This window comes from Bombina bombina, chromosome 7, assembly GCF_027579735.1.
Source record: "Bombina bombina isolate aBomBom1 chromosome 7, aBomBom1.pri, whole genome shotgun sequence".
Taxonomy (NCBI): Eukaryota; Metazoa; Chordata; class Amphibia; order Anura; family Bombinatoridae; genus Bombina; species Bombina bombina.
The window spans coordinates 522137364-522156403 of NC_069505.1; the positions used below are offsets into that span (position 1 = coordinate 522137364).

A 19040-nucleotide genomic window follows, 5' to 3' on the forward strand; every position below is an offset into this window, starting at 1 on the left:
TAGTACAATAAAATATATTATAACTTAGTTTTGTCGCTAAGACCCACAGATCTCAGAAGCTATTTTAAATCACTAACAACTTATATCCCATAAAACTGACGCAACTACTTACCTATTCTAAGGGCAACATTTGTCAAAGTGAGAATAAGAAAATTCTCACGTTTGTCGTCAAAAAAAGCTCATGAATGATATCACCATATTAATAAAGAGTTATGCCCCAAAAAATTAAAGCTTTTCATATGTGCGAACAAATTGACTCATAATCATTCGCAAGTCTTTAATATATGCAAATAAGTTGTGTAGAAATGCCTAATTCTTATAGTAATCTCTATTGGCATTTTAAAATGTGCGTATATACAGGTATATATATTTGTTCTCATATTTATGAAAAGTGGCGCATATAATATTCACTGTTTTTAATCTCGCCAATTTGTAGGTTGCGAGGTAGTGAAAAAGAAAGAGTGATATTGTTGTTTGTCCGGAGTGAAAATGGAAAATTTTCTTTTTCTTTCCTAAGGCATGGAGAGTCCACGATTTCATTCCAATTACTAGTGGGATATTCAACTCCTGGCCAGCAGGATGAGGCAAGAGCACCCCAGCAAAGCTGTTAAGTGTCACTTCCCTTACCCATAATCCCCAGTCATTCTCTTTGCCTCTGTCAAGGGAGGATGTGCGAAGATGGTGTCTGAAGATATTTAATCCTTTAATGGGTACTTTTCAGTGCAAGCAAGGATTAGGGGCTTTGCTGTGTCCATGTCAATCTCTTTAGTAAGAGTAATGGTGGCTTTTAGCAGTTAGAAGGTGGCAAGGTTGTCTTTGCTTTATTTCTAACATTATTGCTACTCCTATATAGAAAGCCAGGGTTGGTTAGTCTGTTCTTTCTTTCTGCCCAGGTCCCTGTTAGATGTATGATGACACTGACTAAACCTGGAGATGCTGTATCTTCTCTACAGCAGTGACCCTAGAGGGGTCTCAAGTTGGCTAATAGCTTTCTCTCAAGCTGGCTAATAGCTCAGGACTACATTGTCATGGGGTGACCGAAGTCCCTTGTTTTGGGTCTGGAAGTTTATTTATACTTGGTTTGGATAATAGGGCTTTGAGCAGTTTGGAGTTGTTTCGACATAGCAGGGTGGCCCATTTTTATTAAGGGAGATAGGGTTTTATACTATCTATATGCCTATTTTGCTTCCTTATGCAACTGTGAAGGAAGTGTGCTGTTTGGGACAGATCGTTTACTTAGTGACGCAGCGCCATTGTTTTTCGTGTGGTTTGTCAGCATTAGGGAACTTGTTGTTTAACCCAATTTACTCGGAGTGCTGCAGCCACTTTGTAGGCAGCGTCGGAAGGCACCTGGGAATGATCATGTTTTTCTTTACAGATGAATCCCGGGAGGTGGTAAGTCCTTTTTCGCAGGGGTTCTTTCTAAGTGCCGGTGTTCTGGAGATGTAATGAAAGTTAATGACATTGAACGGAGCCTGTGAAAAGTTGCATTGGATCATCAGAAGAAGTAGTGGCTATAGCCGAGTATCGGGGGGGTGGGAGGCTGTTTCTCATGCACAAGCACGGAGACTCAGCTTTACAGTAGTAGTAGTAATGGGAGTAGTTTCAGTGGGGGGCAGAGTTCCGAATATTGCCGAGGAGCCTAGTAAACAGCTTTCCATGAACCCACCATTTGTGATACAAAATCCCACACATGCGCTCTAGAAGGGGTTCCTGAATTTCACAGCTCTAAATATTTTAGCAGTGACGTATGCGGCCAGGTATGTGATGACGCTGGCACGCATGCGCATTAGGTCCAAAATGTGTGAAACAACTGATGAAACGTCACAGGAAGTGACATGGTTCGCTCTTTTCAAAAGTTCCCCCTCTTACCAGAACACCGGATCTTTTAGAGCTACGGGTCTATGGGGAGCTTATTACAGTGAATGTGAGTGAGATAACAGAGCCGACTATAACTGGTGCGGTCTCTGTGTGACAATCTTGGCTGCTCTTTACATATCGAGAGCCTGCTTCTCGCTAGTAGTTTTTAATGTATACGGAGCTCCTTGTAGAGACATGGGGGTGTAATACAGAGCCGGCTGTGACTACAGTGCGGTGATTCGGTCTATGTGTGTCAGTCTCTGCTGCTCCCTAAATAGTTTTTTATAACTATATGGAGTTACTGCATATATGAAAGTTTGTACAGTATAGGAGATATACTTCACTGTACTCTATTTTTCCCTATCTCTGCTCAGGTTTCTCTCTCAAGTTGTACATATTACTCTGCGGCATATTCCTATTGCAATAAATTTGTACTTCCTTTCTTTCATGTAATTAACAAGAGTCCATGAGCTAGTGACGTATGGGATATACATTCCTACCAGGAGGGGCAAAGTTTCCCAAACCTTAAAATGCCTATAAATACACCCCTCACCACACCCACAAATCAGTTTTACAAACTTTGCCTCCAAGGGAGGTGGTGAAGTAAGTTTGTGCTAGATTCTACGTTGATATGCGCTCCGCAGCAAGTTGGAGCCCGGTTTTCCTCTCAGCGTGCAGTGAATGTCAGAGGGATGTGAGGAGAGTATTGCCTATTGAATGCAGTGATCTCCTTCTACGGGGTCTATTTCATAAGGTTCTCTGTTATCGGTCGTAGAGATTCATCTCTTACCTCCCTTTTCAGATCGACGATATACTCTTATATTTACCATTTCCTCTACTGATTCTCGTTTCAGTACTGGTTTGGCTTTCTACAAACATGTAGATGAGTGTCCTGGGGTAAGTAAGTCTTATTTTCTGTGACACTCTAAGCTATGGTTGGGCACTTTATTTATAAAGTTCTAAATATATGTATTCAAACATTTATTTGCCTTGACTCAGAATGTTCAACTTTCCTTATTTCCAGACAGTCAGTTTCATATTTGGGATTATGCTTTAATTATCATATTTTTCTTACCTCAAAAATTTGACTTTTTTCCCTGTGGGCTGTTAGGCTCGCGGGGGCTGAAAATGCTTCATTTTATTGCGTCATTCTTGGCGCGGACTTTTTTGGCGCAAAAATTCATTTCCGTTTCCGGCGTCATACGTGTCGCCGGAAGTTGCGTCATTTTTTTGACGTTATTTTGCGCCAAAAATGTCGGCGTTCCGGATGTGGCGTCATTTTTGGCGCCAAAAGCATTTAGGCGCCAAATAATGTGGGCGTCTTATTTGGCGCCAAAAAATATGGGCGTCACTTTTGTCTCCACATTATTTCAGTCTCATTTTTCATTTGCTTCTGGTTGCTAGAAGCTTGATGTTTGGCATTTTTTTCCCATTCCTGAAACTGTCTTATAAGGAATTTGATCTATTTTGCTTTATATGTTGTTTTTTCTCTTACATATTGCAAGATGTCTCACGTTGCATCTGAGCCAGAAGATACTACAGGAAAACCTCTGCCTGCTGGATCTACCAAAGCTAAGTGTATCTGCTGTAAACTTTTGGTAGCTATTCCTCCAGCTGTTGTTTGTATTAAATGTCATGACAAACTTGTTAATGCAGATAATATTTCCTTTAGTGATGTACCATTGCCTGTTGCAGTTCCCTCAACATCTAAGGTGCAGAATGTTCCTGATAACATAAGAGATTTTGTTTCTGAATCCATAAAGAAGGCTTTGTCTGTTATTTCTCCTTCTAGTAAACGTAAAAAGTCTTTTAAATCTTCTCTCTCTACAGATGAATTTTTAAATGAACACCATCATTCTGATTCTTTGGACTCTTCTGGTTCAGAGGATTCTGTCTCAGAGATTGATGCTGATAAATCTTCATATTTATTTAAGATGGAATTTATTCGCTTTTTACTTAAAGAAGTACTAATTGCTTTAGAAATAGAGGATTCTAGTCCTCTTGATACTAATTCTATACGTTTGGATAAGGTTTTTAAAGCTCCTGCGGTTATTCCAGAAGTCTTTCCTGTTCCTAATGCTATTTCTGCAGTAATTGCTAAGGAATGGGATAGATTGGGTAATTCATTTACTCCTTCTAAACGTTTTAAGCAATTATATCCTGTTCCGCCTGACAGATTAGAATTTTGGGACAAAATCCCTAAAGTTGATGGGGCTATTTCTACCCTTGCTAAACGTACTACCATTCCTACATCAGATGGTACCTCGTTTAAGGATCCTTTAGATAGAAAAATTGAATCTTTTCTAAGAAAAGCTTATCTATGTTCAGGTAATCTTCTTAGACCTGCTATATCATTGGCTGATGTTGCTGCAGCTTCAACTTTTTGGTTGGAAACTCTAGCGCAACAAGTAACAAATCGTGATTCTCATGATATTATTATTCTTCTCCAGCATGCTAATAATTTCATCTGTGATGCCATTTTTTGATATTATTAGAGTTGATGTTAGATTTATGTCTCTGGCTATCTTAGCCAGAAGAGCTTTATGGCTTAAGACTTGGAATGCTGATATGGCTTCTAAATCAACTCTACTTTCCATTTCTTTCCAGGGAAACAAATTATTTGGTTCTCAGTTGGATTCTATTATTTCAACTGTTACTGGTGGGAAAGGAACTTTTTTACCACAGGATAAAAAGTCTAAAGGTAAAAACAGGGCTAACAATCGTTTTCGTTCCTTTCGTTTCAACAAAGAACAAAAGCCTGATCCTTCGTCCTCAGGAGCAGTTTCAGTTTGGAAACCATCTCCAGTCTGGAATAAATCCAAGCCTGCTAGAAAGGCAAAGCCTGCTTCTAAGTTCACATGAAGGTACGGCCCTCATTCCAGTTCAGCTGGTAGGGGGCAGGTTACGTTTTTTCAAAGAAATTTGGATCAGTTCTGTTCACAATCTTTGGATTCAGAACATTGTTTCAGAAGGGTACAGAATTGGTTTCAAGATGAGACCTCCTGCAAAGAGATTTTTTCTTTCCCATGTCCCAGTAAATCCAGTGAAAGCTCAAGCATTTCTGAATTGTGTTTCAGATCTAGAGTTGGCTGGAGTAATTATGCCAGTTCCAGTTTCGGAACAGGGGATGGGGTTTTATTCAAATCTCTTCATTGTACCAAAGAAGGAGAATTCCTTCAGACCAGTTCTGGATCTAAAATTATTGAATCGTTATGTAAGGATACCAACGTTCAAGATGGTAACTGTAAGGACTATATTGCCTTTTGTTCAGCAAGGGAATTATATGTCCACAATAGATTTACAGGATGCATATCTGCATATTCCGATTCATCCAGATCATTATCAGTTCCTGAGATTCTCTTTTCTAGACAAGCATTACCAATTTGTGGCTCTACCGTTTGGCTTTGCTACAGCTCCAAGAATTTTCACAAAGATTCTCGGTGCCCTTCTGTCTGTAATCAGAGAACAGGGTATTGTGGTATTTCCTTATTTGGACGATATCTTGGTACTTGCTCCGTCTTTACATTTAGCAGAGTCTCATACGAATCGACTTGTGTTGTTTCTTCAAGATCATGGTTGGAGGATCAATTTACCAAAAAGTTCTTTGATTCCTCAAACAAGGGTAACCTTTCTGGGTTTCCAGATAGATTCAGTGTCCATGACTTTGTCTTTAACAGACAAGAGACGTCTAAAATTGATTACAGCCTGTCGAAACCTTCAGTCTCAATCATTCCCTTCGGTAGCCTTATGCATGGAAATTCTAGGTCTTATGACTGCTGCATCGGACGCGATCCCCTTTGCTCGTTTTCACATGCGACCTCTTCAGCTCTGTATGCTGAACCAATGGTGCAGGGATTACACGAAGATATATCAATTAATATCTTTAAAACCGATTGTTCGGCACTCTCTAACGTGGTGGACAGATCACCATCGTTTAATTCAGGGGGCTTCTTTTGTTCTTCCGACCTGGACTGTAATTTCAACAGATGCAAGTCTCACAGGTTGGGGAGCTGTGTGGGGATCTCTGACGGCACAAGGAGTTTGGGAATCTCAGGAGGTGAGATTACCGATCAATATCTTGGAACTCCGTGCAGTTTTCAGAGCTCTTCAGTTTTGGCCTCTTCTGAAGAGAGAATCGTTCATTTGTTTTCAGACAGACAATGTCACAACTGTGGCATACATCAATCATCAAGGAGGGACTCACAGTCCTCTGGCTATGAAAGAAGTATCTCGAATTTTGGTTTGGGCGGAATCCAGCTCCTGTCTAATCTCTGCGGTTCATATCCCAGGTGTAGACAATTGGGAAGCGGATTATCTCAGTCGCCAAACGTTGCATCCGGGCGAATGGTCTCTTCACCCAGAGGTATTTCTTCAGATTGTTCAAATGTGGGGGCTCCCAGAGATAGATCTGATGGCCTCTCATCTAAACAAGAAACTTCCCAGGTATCTGTCCAGATCCCGGGATCCTCAGGCGGAGGCAGTGGATGCATTATCACTTCCTTGGAAGTATCATCCTGCCTATATCTTTCCGCCTCTAGTTCTTCTTCCAAGAGTAATCTCCAAGATTCTGAGGGAATGCTCGTTTGTTCTGCTAATAGCTCCGGCATGGCCTCACAGGTTTTGGCATGCGGATCTTGTCCGGATGGCATCTTGCCAACCATGGACTCTTCCGTTAAGACCAGACCTTCTGTCTCAAGGTCCTTTTTTCCATCCGGATCTGAAATCCTTAAATTTAAAGGTATGGAGATTGAACGCTTGATTCTTGGTCATAGAGGTTTCTCTGACTCCGTGATTAATACTATGTTACAGGCTCGTAAATCTGTATCTCGAGAGATATATTATAGAGTCTGGAAGACTTATATTTCTTGGTGTCTTTCTCATCATTTTTCTTGGCATTCTTTTAGAATACCGAGAATTTTACAGTTTCTTCAGGATGGTTTAGATAAGGGTTTGTCCGCGAGTTCTTTGAAAGGACAAATCTCCGCTCTTTCTGTTCTTTTTCACAGAAAGATTGCTATTCTTCCTGATATTCATTGTTTTGTACAAGCTTTGGTTCGTATAAAACCTGTCATTAAGTCAATTTCTCCTCCATGGAGTTTGAATTTGGTTTTGGGAGCTCTTCAAGCTCCTCCGTTTGAACCTATGCATTCATTGGACATTAAATTACTTTCTTGGAAAGTTTTGTTCCTTTTGGCCATCTCTTCTGCTAGAAGAGTTTCTGAATTATCTGCTCTTTCGTGTGAGTCTCCTTTTCTGATTTTTCATCAGGATAAGGCGGTGTTGCGAACTTCTTTTGAATTTTTACCTAAAGTTGTGAATTCCAACAACATTAGTAGAGAAATTGTGGTTCCTTCATTATGTCCTAATCCTAAGAATTCTAAGGAGAAATCATTGCATTCTTTGGATGTTGTTAGAGCTTTGAAATATTATGTTGAAGCTACGAAATCTTTCCGTAAGACTTCTAGTCTATTTGTTATCTTTTCCGGTTCTAGGAAAGGCCAGAAAGCTTCTGCCATTTCTTTGGCATCTTGGTTGAAATCTTTAATTTATCTTGCCTATGTTGAGTCGGGTAAAATTCCGCCTCAAAGAATTACAGCTCATTCTACTAGGTCAGTTTCTACTTCCTGGGCGTTTAGGAATGAAGCTTCGGTTGACCAGATCTGCAAAGCAGCAACTTGGTCCTCTTTGCATACTTTTACTAAATTCTACCATTTTGATGTATTTTCTTCTTCTGAAGCTTCTGTTTTTAGTAGAAAAGTTCTTCAGGCAGCGGTTTCAGTTTGAATCTTCTGCTTATGTTTTTTGTTAAACTTTATTTTGGGTGTGGATTATTTTAAGCAGGAATTGGCTGTCTTTATTTTATCCCTCCCTCTCTAGTGACTCTTGTGTGGAAAGATCCACATCTTGGGTAGTCATTATCCCATACGTCACTAGCTCATGGACTCTTGTTAATTACATGAAAGAAAACATAATTTATGTAAGAACTTACCTGATAAATTCATTTCTTTCATATTAACAAGAGTCCATGAGGCCCACCCTTTTTTGTGGTGGTTATGATTTTTTTGTATAAAGCACAATTATTCCAATTCCTTATTTTATATGCTTCGCACTTTTTTTCTTATCACCCCACTTCTTGGCTATTCGTTAAACTGATTTGTGGGTGTGGTGAGGGGTGTATTTATAGGCATTTTAAGGTTTGGGAAACTTTGCCCCTCCTGGTAGGAATGTATATCCCATACGTCACTAGCTCATGGACTCTTGTTAATATGAAAGAAATGAATTTATCAGGTAAGTTCTTACATAAATTATGTTTTTTATCTATTAAAGGGATTGTTGACATATTTTCTCTCTGTGAAGAGTATTTATTTAGATGTGTGCTATATGATGTTTTTATAGCAATTATGAGTCTTTTATAGGAGCTTTTGTGGTCAGCTCTTAAAGGGACACTGAACCCAAATTTTTTCTTTCCTGATTCACATAGAGCATGCAATTTTAAGCAACTTTCTAATTCACTCCTATTATCAACTTTTCTTTGTTCTCTTTCTATCTTTATTTGAAAAAGAAGGCATCTAAGCTAAGGAGCCAGCAATTTTTGGGTTCAGAACCATAGACAGCACTTGTTTATTGGTGCTGTCCAATCAGCAAGGACAACCCAGGTTGTTCACCAAAAATGGGCTGGCATCTAAACTGACAATCTTGCTTTTCAATTAAACATACAAAGAGAATGAAAAACATTTGATAAAAGGAGTAAATTAGAAAGTTGCTTAAAATTGCACGCTCTATCTGAATCACTAAAGAAAAAATTTGGGTTCAGTGTCCCTTTAATCTACAGACTTATTTTGATGTTCACTCTGTTTTGCAAAGTTAAGGTTTTCCTTACTTTTATCAGCATCAATTTCTACTTTATTTGTATTCATACACCTTCTTAGTTCTCAGAGATCTTTTTGATAGCTGAGGAAGTATCTGCCTTTTTCTTTGGCAGTTCCTTATATCTAATTTTATTTTTTGGTGTGGGCCGTCACCTGATATTTTCTGTAACCTTTCTTTTACTGTTGTCTTTTTACAGTAATAGTGGTTCTCGGTCCCAGAGCAATTTCTAGGGTTCTGTATGAGAATTTGTCTGCATAAGATATGCTGTTTTTCTCAGCTACATCTCCTTTCATGATGGTATGAGCATGACGTTCTGTCGTACATTGGCGTATGTCTGTACTGCTTTGGCTTTCTAAATTAGCCCAACAGTTCAGGTTATATTCCTATCATCCCTAATGTTTAGAAATCTGTGCAGGTTTACAGTTTAGGGTGATACTTATTAAGCTAAGGTCTGTACCATGTATTATTTTCATGTTTCATTCCTTTCTCTTAGTGTTCTTGGGCACTAATATATGTATTTATAATTTTTATATTATCTCATAGTAAGGTGAGATATGTTTATGTCCGTGACATATATCACCCCGGGTGACGCTTATATCTTTATCCATATGGATACATTTTGTTTTATACAGGGTAATATGTTTATTTATATAGATTTGTTTCTATATAATTCTTGGCATCATCCTTAGGATTCGCCGATAATAATTTCATCTTCTCTTGTGGAGGAGGTTTTATTCCTTTGCCGTGGAAGTAGTCTCTCAGGGATCGAATAGAACTCAAGTCTTGTTTCCCCAGGGGCAGATTTATTCTGTCAAGATTATCTACTATCCAGGTAAAGAGAGAGGTCCTTCTTAAAACTGCGTAAAGGACGTACCTTCCCTTGGGAGTGATTAGTCCAGTTCCTGTAGAGGAAATGGGTTAAGGATTTTATCAAATAAGGGAGATGTGGCATATTGGTTTGCTGAAACCAGGATAAGCACTTTCCATCCTTTCCTAGACCTAGAGTGTCTCAATATATTCCTCAAGGTTCCATCCTTTAAATAGAAACTTTTCGTTCCTTTCTTCCCTTGATCCAAGAGGGTCAGTTCATGAGAACCATAGACTAAAGGACACATATCTTCATGTTCCTATTCACTGGGAACATCTCCAGTTTTTGAGGTTTGCATTTCTGGATAACCATTTCCAGTTTGTTGCCCTTCCTTTTGGCCTTACTACGACTTCTCGAATCTTTACAAAGTTCCTAGGGGTTCTTTTGATGGTGGTCAGAAGGAATTGTGATGGCGTCTTACCTGGACGACATCTTGTTTCAAGAGTCATCTTGTCAACTAGCAAGATTTCAGGCAGAGTTGTTGTTGTCTATTCTACTTTCCCATGGGTGGACAGTGAATCTGGATATAAGTTCCATAGTAATAGACACAAGAGTGTGTTTCTTGAGAACAATTCTAGATTGTCTATCCATATAAATTTTTCTGATGGATGTCAGAAAATCCAAGGATTTTTCTTCTTGCTTCAGTCTTCTATCCGTCCATCAGTGCTCAATGCATGGAGATGATTGGTCTGATGGTGTCTTCCATGGACACCATTCCATTAGCTCGGTTTCATATGAGACCTCTGCAGTTATGCATGCTCACTCTATGGATCGGAGACCACTCAGATCTTTCACAGAGGATATATCTGGATCCACCTAACAAGAGACTTTCTCTCATAGTGGTTTTCTCAGGACTGTCTATCTTGGGGTTCATGATTTCCTGAGACCTTGAGTGCTTGTGACCGGATGCCAGCCTGCTAGGCTGGGGTTCGGTTTGGGGTTCCCTAGAAACTTAGGGCCTTTGGTCTCAGGAGGAGTGCTCTCTTCACATAAAACATCTTGGAGTTGACAGCATTTTTCAATGCCTTATCAGCTTGGTCTCAACTAGCCTTGGTCTGATTTATCAGATTTCAATCAGACAACGTCACCTCGGTGGCTTACATCAAGCACCAGGGGGAATTTTGGAGTTCTTTAGCTATGTAGGAGATCTCCCGCAGTCTTCAGGGACAGAACCTCATGATTGACTCTTTTCTGACATCCACACTCCAGGGGTGGGCTTCTGAGAAGCGGATTTTATGAGCAGGCAGACTTTTCTTCCTGGGGAGTGGACTCTCCATCTGGAGTTATTCTCAATGATACCCTCAGGCGGGAGGTTTCCGGAGTTGGATCTGATGGCGTCATGTCAGAACGTCAAATTTGCAAACTACGGTTTAACATCAAGTGATCCTCTAGCTGTTCTGATAGATGCCCTGGCAGTTCATTGGAACTTCGGTCTAGCATCCCTGTTTCCTCTGTTTACTCTCCTTCCACGATTAATTGCTTGTCTCAACCAGAAAAAAGCACTTGTGATTCTTATAGCTCCTGCCTGGTCTAGCAGGATCTGGTTTGCAGATATAGTGTAGACCTATTAGGGGATGTAGCTTAGTGGTAGAGCGCATGCTTTGCATGTATGAGGCCCTGGGTTCAATCCCCGACATCTCCATTTAATCCCGTTGGATTGTCCTGTGAGGAAGGACCTTCTACTTCAAGGTTCCTTCTTTCCCCCAAACCTGGTTTCTCTGAAGCTGACTGCTTGGAGATTGAGCACCTAGCTTTGCTAGGTGTGGCTTCTCCAAGAGGGGTCATTGATCCCAAGCTTCAGGCTCGTAATCCTGCTTCTCGCTAAGATTTACCATAACGCATGGCGTAATTTTCTTTTTTTAACTCTTTTGTTCAGGTTCTGGTCAGTATCAGGCTTGTGTTTAATCTGTTGCTCCTTCTTGAAGCCTTAATCTTGTACTAAGGTTTGAGCTGATGCATTCTGTTGATATTTATTGATTACCTTGGAAGGTTTTTCTATTTCTTCTGCTCGTTGGATATCCGAGTTCTTTTTACTTTACAGTGTGATTCCGCCTTACCTTATTCTTCATGCGGATCAGGCAGTCTTTCATACCAAGCTGGGATTTCTTCCTAGGGTAGTGTAGGATCATAGTCTTAATCCGGATATTGTTTTTTCTTTATTCTATCCCTATCCTTCTTCCAGAAGGAATGTCTTTTGCATAACCTGGATGTTGTGCATGCACTCACATTTTACTTTTAAGATTTCTTTGTTAAGCATAGAGGTCAAAAAGACTCCTCTACTTCTTTTCCTTTCTGGTTGAGAAGTGTTTTCCGTTAGCTTATGTGACAGCTGGAAAACAACCTCCTGAGAGATTTACGTCTCATTTCTCTAGGACTGTCTCTTTTTCCTGGACTTTCAAAAATATAGATTCTGTGGAGCAAATTTGCAAGGCGGATACATTGTCCTCTGTGCATGCCTTTTTCAAATTCAAATTTGATACTTTTGCCTCGTCTGAGGCTTCCTTTGGGAGAATTTTTTTTCAAGAGGTAGTGCCTTCTGTTTAGGTCCACCTGTCTTGTTCTCCCTCCCTTTCATTCTGTGTCCTCTAGCTTGGGTATTGGTTCCCACTAGTAATTGGAATTGAATCATGGACTCTCCATGCCTTAGGAAAGAAAACAAAATGTATACTTACCTGATAAATTTCTTTCTTTCCAGGCATGGAGAGTCCACGACCTGCCCTTATTAATTTAAGACACTGATTTTTGGTATAAACCTCAGGCACCTCTATACCTTTGTGTTATCTTCTTTTACATTTTCCTTCGGTCGAATGACTGGGGATTATGGGTAAGGGAAGTAACACTTAACAGCTTTGCTGGGGTGCTCTTTGCCTCCTCCTGCTGGCCAGGAGTTGAATATCCCACTAGTAATTGGAATGAAATTGTGGACTCTCCATGCCTGGAAAGAATGAAATGTATCAGGTAAGCATAAATTTTGTTTTTCTTTTTGTAATAGCTGGATCTATGGTTATAAATCACCCACAACAAGGCGCAGAGTATTAAAATATATATACACAAATCAATAGATTAATAATTAATTAAATAGCAAAAAAGTATAGACAGATTTATAAAAAGTTAAAGGGACAGTCTAGGCCAAAATAAACTTTCATGATTCAGATAGGGCATGTCATTTTAAACAATTTTCCAATTTACTTTTATCACCAATTTTGCTTTGTTCTCTTGGTATTCTTAGTTGAAAGCTTAACCTAGGAGGTTCATATGCTAATTTCTTAGACCTTGAAGGCCACCTCTTTTCAGAATGCATTTTAACAGTTTTTCACCACTAGAGGGTGTTAGTTCATATATTTCATATAGATAACACTCTGCTTGTGCACATGAAGTTATCTGGGAGCAGGCACTGATTGGCTAAACTGCAAGTCTGTCAAAAGAACTGAAATAAAGGGGCAGTTTGCAGAGGCTTAGATACAAGATAATCACAGAGGTTAAAAGTGTATTAATATAACTGTGTTGGTTATGCAAAATTGGGGAATGGGTAATAAAGGGATTATCTATCTTTTAAAACAATACAAATTCTGGTGTAGATTGTCCCTTTAAGTAACCTAAATTGCAATTGAGAAAAGTGTACTCAAAATAACAAAGATAAGTGACAATGAAAAGGCAACCTTCCTCTATGAAAAAGAAGAGGCAAAATAAGAATATATAAGAAATAACATTCTTAACAAACAATTGCGTGATTAATTTATTATATTATAATAAAATAAAAACAATAAAACCATTTCCATTGGCTAAAGTTATGCTAATGGACTGAGATTGATCTGTTTTTTGTGTGTGAATATATTGTGAAAATAATCGCCACTTTTTAGGAGCATTTTTTCGGGGATTAATACATTTTGCCCTAAATAATACTTTACAGATGCAACCAGAACTTCACCCTTGACCTTTGACTCCCCACTCTATTTACCCAGATATAAACGTTATGCATCAACCTTATCACATGTTGTGGTTGGAGATCTCCCCTGCAATGAGATTGGTGATATTGTGGTAGTTAAGGCAAAGTAATAGGGTTACAGCTAAGATTAAAGGAATATGAAACCCAAATTGTTTCTTTCATGATTCAGACAGAGCATGTGATTTTAAGCAACTTTCTAATTTACTCCTATTATCAATTTTTCTTTATGCTCTTGGTATCTTTATTTGAAAAAGCAGGAATGTAAGATTAGGAGCCAGATAATTTTTGGTTCAGCACCATGCTAAATATAGCCACCAATCAGCAAGTGCTACCCAGGTCTGAACCAAAAATCGCCTGGCTCCTAAGCTTACATTCCTGTAGCCGCTACCAATCAGCAAATCGCAAAACAGGTGCTGAATAAAAAATGGGCCAGCTCCTAAGCTTACAATCCTACTTTTTCAAATAAAGATACCAAGAGAACGAAGAAACATTGATAACTGAAGTAAAATAGAAAGTTGCTTAAAATTGTATGCTCTATCTGAATCACGAAAGACAAAATTTGTGTTTCATATGCCTTAAAGGGACACCGAACCCAAATTTTTTCATTTGTGATTCAGATAGAGCATGCAATTTTAAGCAACTTTCTAATTTACTCCTATTATCAAATTGTCTTCATTCTCTTGGTATCTTTATTTAAAATGCAAGAATGTAAATTTAGATGCCGGCCTATTTTTGGTGAACAACCTGGGCTGTTCTTGCTGATTGGTGGATAAATTCATCCACCAATAAAAAAGTACTGTCCACAGTTTTGAACCAAAAAAAACCCCTAGATGCCTTCTTTTTCAAATAAAGATAGCAAAAGAACGAAGAAAATTTGATAATAGGAGTAAATTAGAAAGTTGCTTAAAATTGCATGCTCTATCTGAATCACAAAATAAAAATTTTGGGTTCAGCGTCCATTTAAAGCTTATCCCCTCAATTCAGTCTGTATATACAGTAGTTTAGAAATATTGTGTGCAGTGCAGTGCAGTACTCCCACCACAGAGGTCGCTGTGGCATTAGTCTTATTGCTTTTATTTTCTGCAGTTTTCTGTGGTCTTCTGTTATATTGAGGTTTAGCAGTGTGAGGTCACTGGTCAGGTGTCAGGTAAGGGAAAGACATGATATGTGTGATATATAATACCAGCAGACAAGGCATCTCAATAGTGTTGCACAATTTGTAATGTACCCCATGTCAGAAGTGTTTGATCTTGTCACCCATTTTGCACCCGCTTGTAAATTTTGTGCATGCGTTTGTTCATCCTGGTAATGCCGCAGTAAACATTAAATTGTTCATTCTAGAGAGATTTACTTTTTACCTGGACCTGTACCAGTAAGTGTCTTAAAACAGAATGGGAATATAATATGTGCATAGTACATTTTTTAATTATGATTTCGACAATGAACATAAGTGTTTTAACTTATAAGCATATGCTTTAATTTTTAAATATTTAGAAAAAAAATATATATATCTTATACATGGCTGGTAAATCAACATGATTTAGGATGTATTATAAAGGAATATTTAAACAAGTAAATTATTTATACGTTGCTTTTTTCATAGCACGGTCATCTATTCCAGGTTGCCTGTAGCGGCGATACCCGCACTACTATGACCTGAAAAATCCTTAATAAAATTAGAGGGAGCGGAGCAAACCAGCGCAATGCGAAAATGTAAAAATTATAGAATCTTTTAGTGCGGATAGAATATTTAAAGTATGCAGAGTGAAAATGTGCAGTCGAGAATAAGCAAAACATGGATATAAAAATGACATGCTCTATCTGAATCATTAAAGATTTCATTTGACTCTCCTTACTATGACTAAATTATACTACTAGTATTAATTGGGCTTGTTTTGGCGGTCTATCTGAGTGGGTGGAGCTATGCGGCAAAGTGTCACTGGATTTTTTTTTTAAATGTTGGCAAGTATGAATAATGCAGTCACGGTGTCTGACCTCACATACAGTAATGCAGTCACAGTGTCTGACCTCACATACAATAATGCAGTCACAGTATCTGACCTCACATACAGTAATACAGTCACAGTATCTGACCTCACATACAGTAATGCAGTCACAGTATCTGACCTCACATACAATAATGCAGTCACAGTATCTGACCTCACATACAGTAATGCAGTCACAGTATCTGACCTCACATACAATAATGCAGTCACAGTGTCTGACCTCACATACAATAATGCAGTCACAGTATCTGACCTCACATACAGTAATGCAGTCACAGTATCTGACCTCACATACAGTAATGCAGTCACAGTATCTGACCTCACATACAATAATACAGTCACAGTATCTGACCTCACATACAATAATGCAGTCAGAGTATCTGACCTCACATACAGTAATGCAGTCACAGTGTCTGACCTCACATACAGTAATGAAGTCACAGTATCTGACCTCACATACAATAATACAGTCACAGTATCTGACCTCACATACAATAATGCAGTCAGAGTATCTGACCTCACATACAGTAATGCAGTCACAGTGTCTGACCTCACATACAGTAATGCAGTCACAGTATCTGACCTCACATACAGTAATGAAGTCACAGTATCTGACCTCACATACAATAATGCAGTCACAGTATCTGACCTCACATACAGTAATGCAGTCACAGTATCTGACCTCACATACAATAATACAGTCACAGTATCTGACCTCACATACAATAATGCAGTCACAGTATCTGACCTCACATACAGTAATGCAGTCACAGTATCTGACCTCACATACAGTAATGCAGTCACAGTATCTGACCTCACATACAGTAATGCAGTCACAGTATCTGACCTCACATACAGTAATGCAGTCACAGTATCTGACCTCACATACAATAATACAGTCACAGTATCTGACCTCACATACAGTAATGCAGTCACAGTATCTGACCTCACATACAGTAATGCAGTCACAGTATCTGACCTCACATACAATAATGTAGTCACAGTATCTGACCTCACATACAGTAATGCAGTCACAGTATCTGACCAAACATACAATAATGTAGTCACAGTATCTGACCTCACATACAGTAATGCAGTCACAGTATCTGACCTCACATACAATAATACAGTCACAGTATCTGACCTCACATACAGTAATGCAGTCACAGTATCTGACCAAACATACAATAATGCAGTCACAGTATCTGACCTCACATACAATAATGCAGTCACAGTGTCTGACCTCACATACAATAATACAGTCACAGTATCTGACCTCACATACAGTAATGCAGTCACAGTATCTGACCTCACATACAGTAATGCAGTCACAGTATCTGACCTCACATACAATAATGCAGTCACAGTATCTGACCTCACATACAGTAATGCAGTCACAGTATCTGACCTCACATACAGTAATGCAGTCACAGTATCTGACCTCACATACAGTAATGCAGTCACAGTATCTGACCTCACATACAGTAATGCAGTCACAGTGTCTGACCTCACATACAATAATGCAGTCACAGTGTCTGACCTCACATACAGTAATGCAGTCACAGTATCTGACCTCACATACAGTAATGCAGTCACAGTATCTGACCTCACATACAATAATACAGTCACAGTGTCTGACCTCACATACAATAATACAGTCACAGTGTCTGACCTCACATACAATAATGCAGTCACAGGATCTGACCTCACATACAGTAATGCAGTCACAGGATCTGACCTCACATACAGTAATGCAGTCACAGTATCTGACCTCACATACAATAATGCAGTCTCAGTATCTGACCTCACATACAGTAATGCAGTCACAGTATCTGACCTCACATACAATAATCCTGTCACAGTATCTGACCTCACATACAATAATGCAGTCTCAGTATCTGACCTCATATACAATAATACAGTCACAGTATCTGACCTCACATACAATAATCCTGTCACAGTATCTGACCTCACATACAATAATGCAGTCACAGTATCTGACCTCACATACAATAATGCAGTCACAGTATCTGACCTCACATACAGTAATGCAGTCACAGTATCTGACCTCACATACAATAATGCAGTCACAGTATCTGACCTCACATACAGTAATGCAGTCACAGTATCTGACCTCACATACAGTAATGCAGTCAAAGTATCTGACCTCACATACAGTAATGCAGTCACAGTATCTGACCTCACATACAATAATGCAGTCACAGTATCTGACCTCACATACAGTAATGCAGTCACAGTATCTGACCTCACATACAGTAATGCAGTCACAGTATCTGACCTCACATACAATAATGCAGTCACAGTATCTGACCTCACATACAATAATGCAGTCACAGTATCTGACCTCACATACAGTAATGCAGTCACAGTATCTGACCTCACATACAGTAATGCAGTCACAGTATCTGACCTCACATACAATAATGCAGTCACAGTATCTGACCTCACATACAGTAATGCAGTCACAGTGTCTGACCTCACATACAATAATGCAGTCACAGTATCTGACCTCACATACAGTAATGCAGTCACAGTATCTGACCTCACATACAGTAATGCAGTCAAAGTATCTGACCTCACATACAGTAATGCAGTCACAGTATCTGACCTCACATACAATAATGCAGTCTCAGTATCTGACCTCACATACAGTAATGCAGTCACAGTATCTGACCTCACATACAATAATGCAGTCACAGTGTCTGACCTCACATACAATAATGCAGTCACAGTATCTGACCTCACATACAATAATGTAGTCACAGTATCTGACCTCACATACAATAATGCAGTCACAGTATCTGACCTCACATACAGTAATGCAGTCACAGTATCTGACCTCACATACAATAATGCAGTCACAGTGTCTGACCTCACATACAATAATGCAGTCACAGTATCTGACCTCACATACAATAATGCAGTCACAGTATCTGACCTCACATACAGTAATGCAGTCACAGTGTCTGACCTCACATACAATAATGCAGTCACAGTATCTGACCTCACATACAATAATGCAGTCACAGTGTCTGACCTCACATACAATAATGCAGTCACACTATCTGACCTCACATACAGTAATGCAGTCACAGTATCTGACCTCACATACAGTAATGCAGTCACAGGATCTGACCTCACATACAATAATACAGTCACAGTATCTGACCTCATACAATAATGCAGTCTCAGTATCTGACCTCACATACAATAATACAGTCACAGTATCTGACCTCACATACAATAATGCAGTCTCAGTATCTGACCTCACATACAGTAATGCAGTCACAGTATCTGACCTCACATACAATAATGCAGTCACACTATCTGACCTCACATACAGTAATACAGTCACAGTATCTGACCTCACATACAGTAATGCAGTCACAGTATCTGACCTCACATACAATAATGCAGTCACAGTATCTGACCTCACATACAATAATGCAGTCTCAGTATCTGACCTCAC

General features: G+C 39.2%; 1 non-coding gene across 1 annotated transcript; it reads left to right on the plus strand.

Annotated features, from left to right (window-relative positions):
* Positions 1-11168: 11168 nt before the first annotated feature.
* On the plus strand, positions 11169-11240 carry TRNAA-UGC (transfer RNA alanine (anticodon UGC)). The gene has a single exon. It is a non-coding gene; the product is annotated as a tRNA-Ala (tRNA).
* The last annotated feature ends 7800 nt before the right edge of the window (positions 11241-19040 follow it).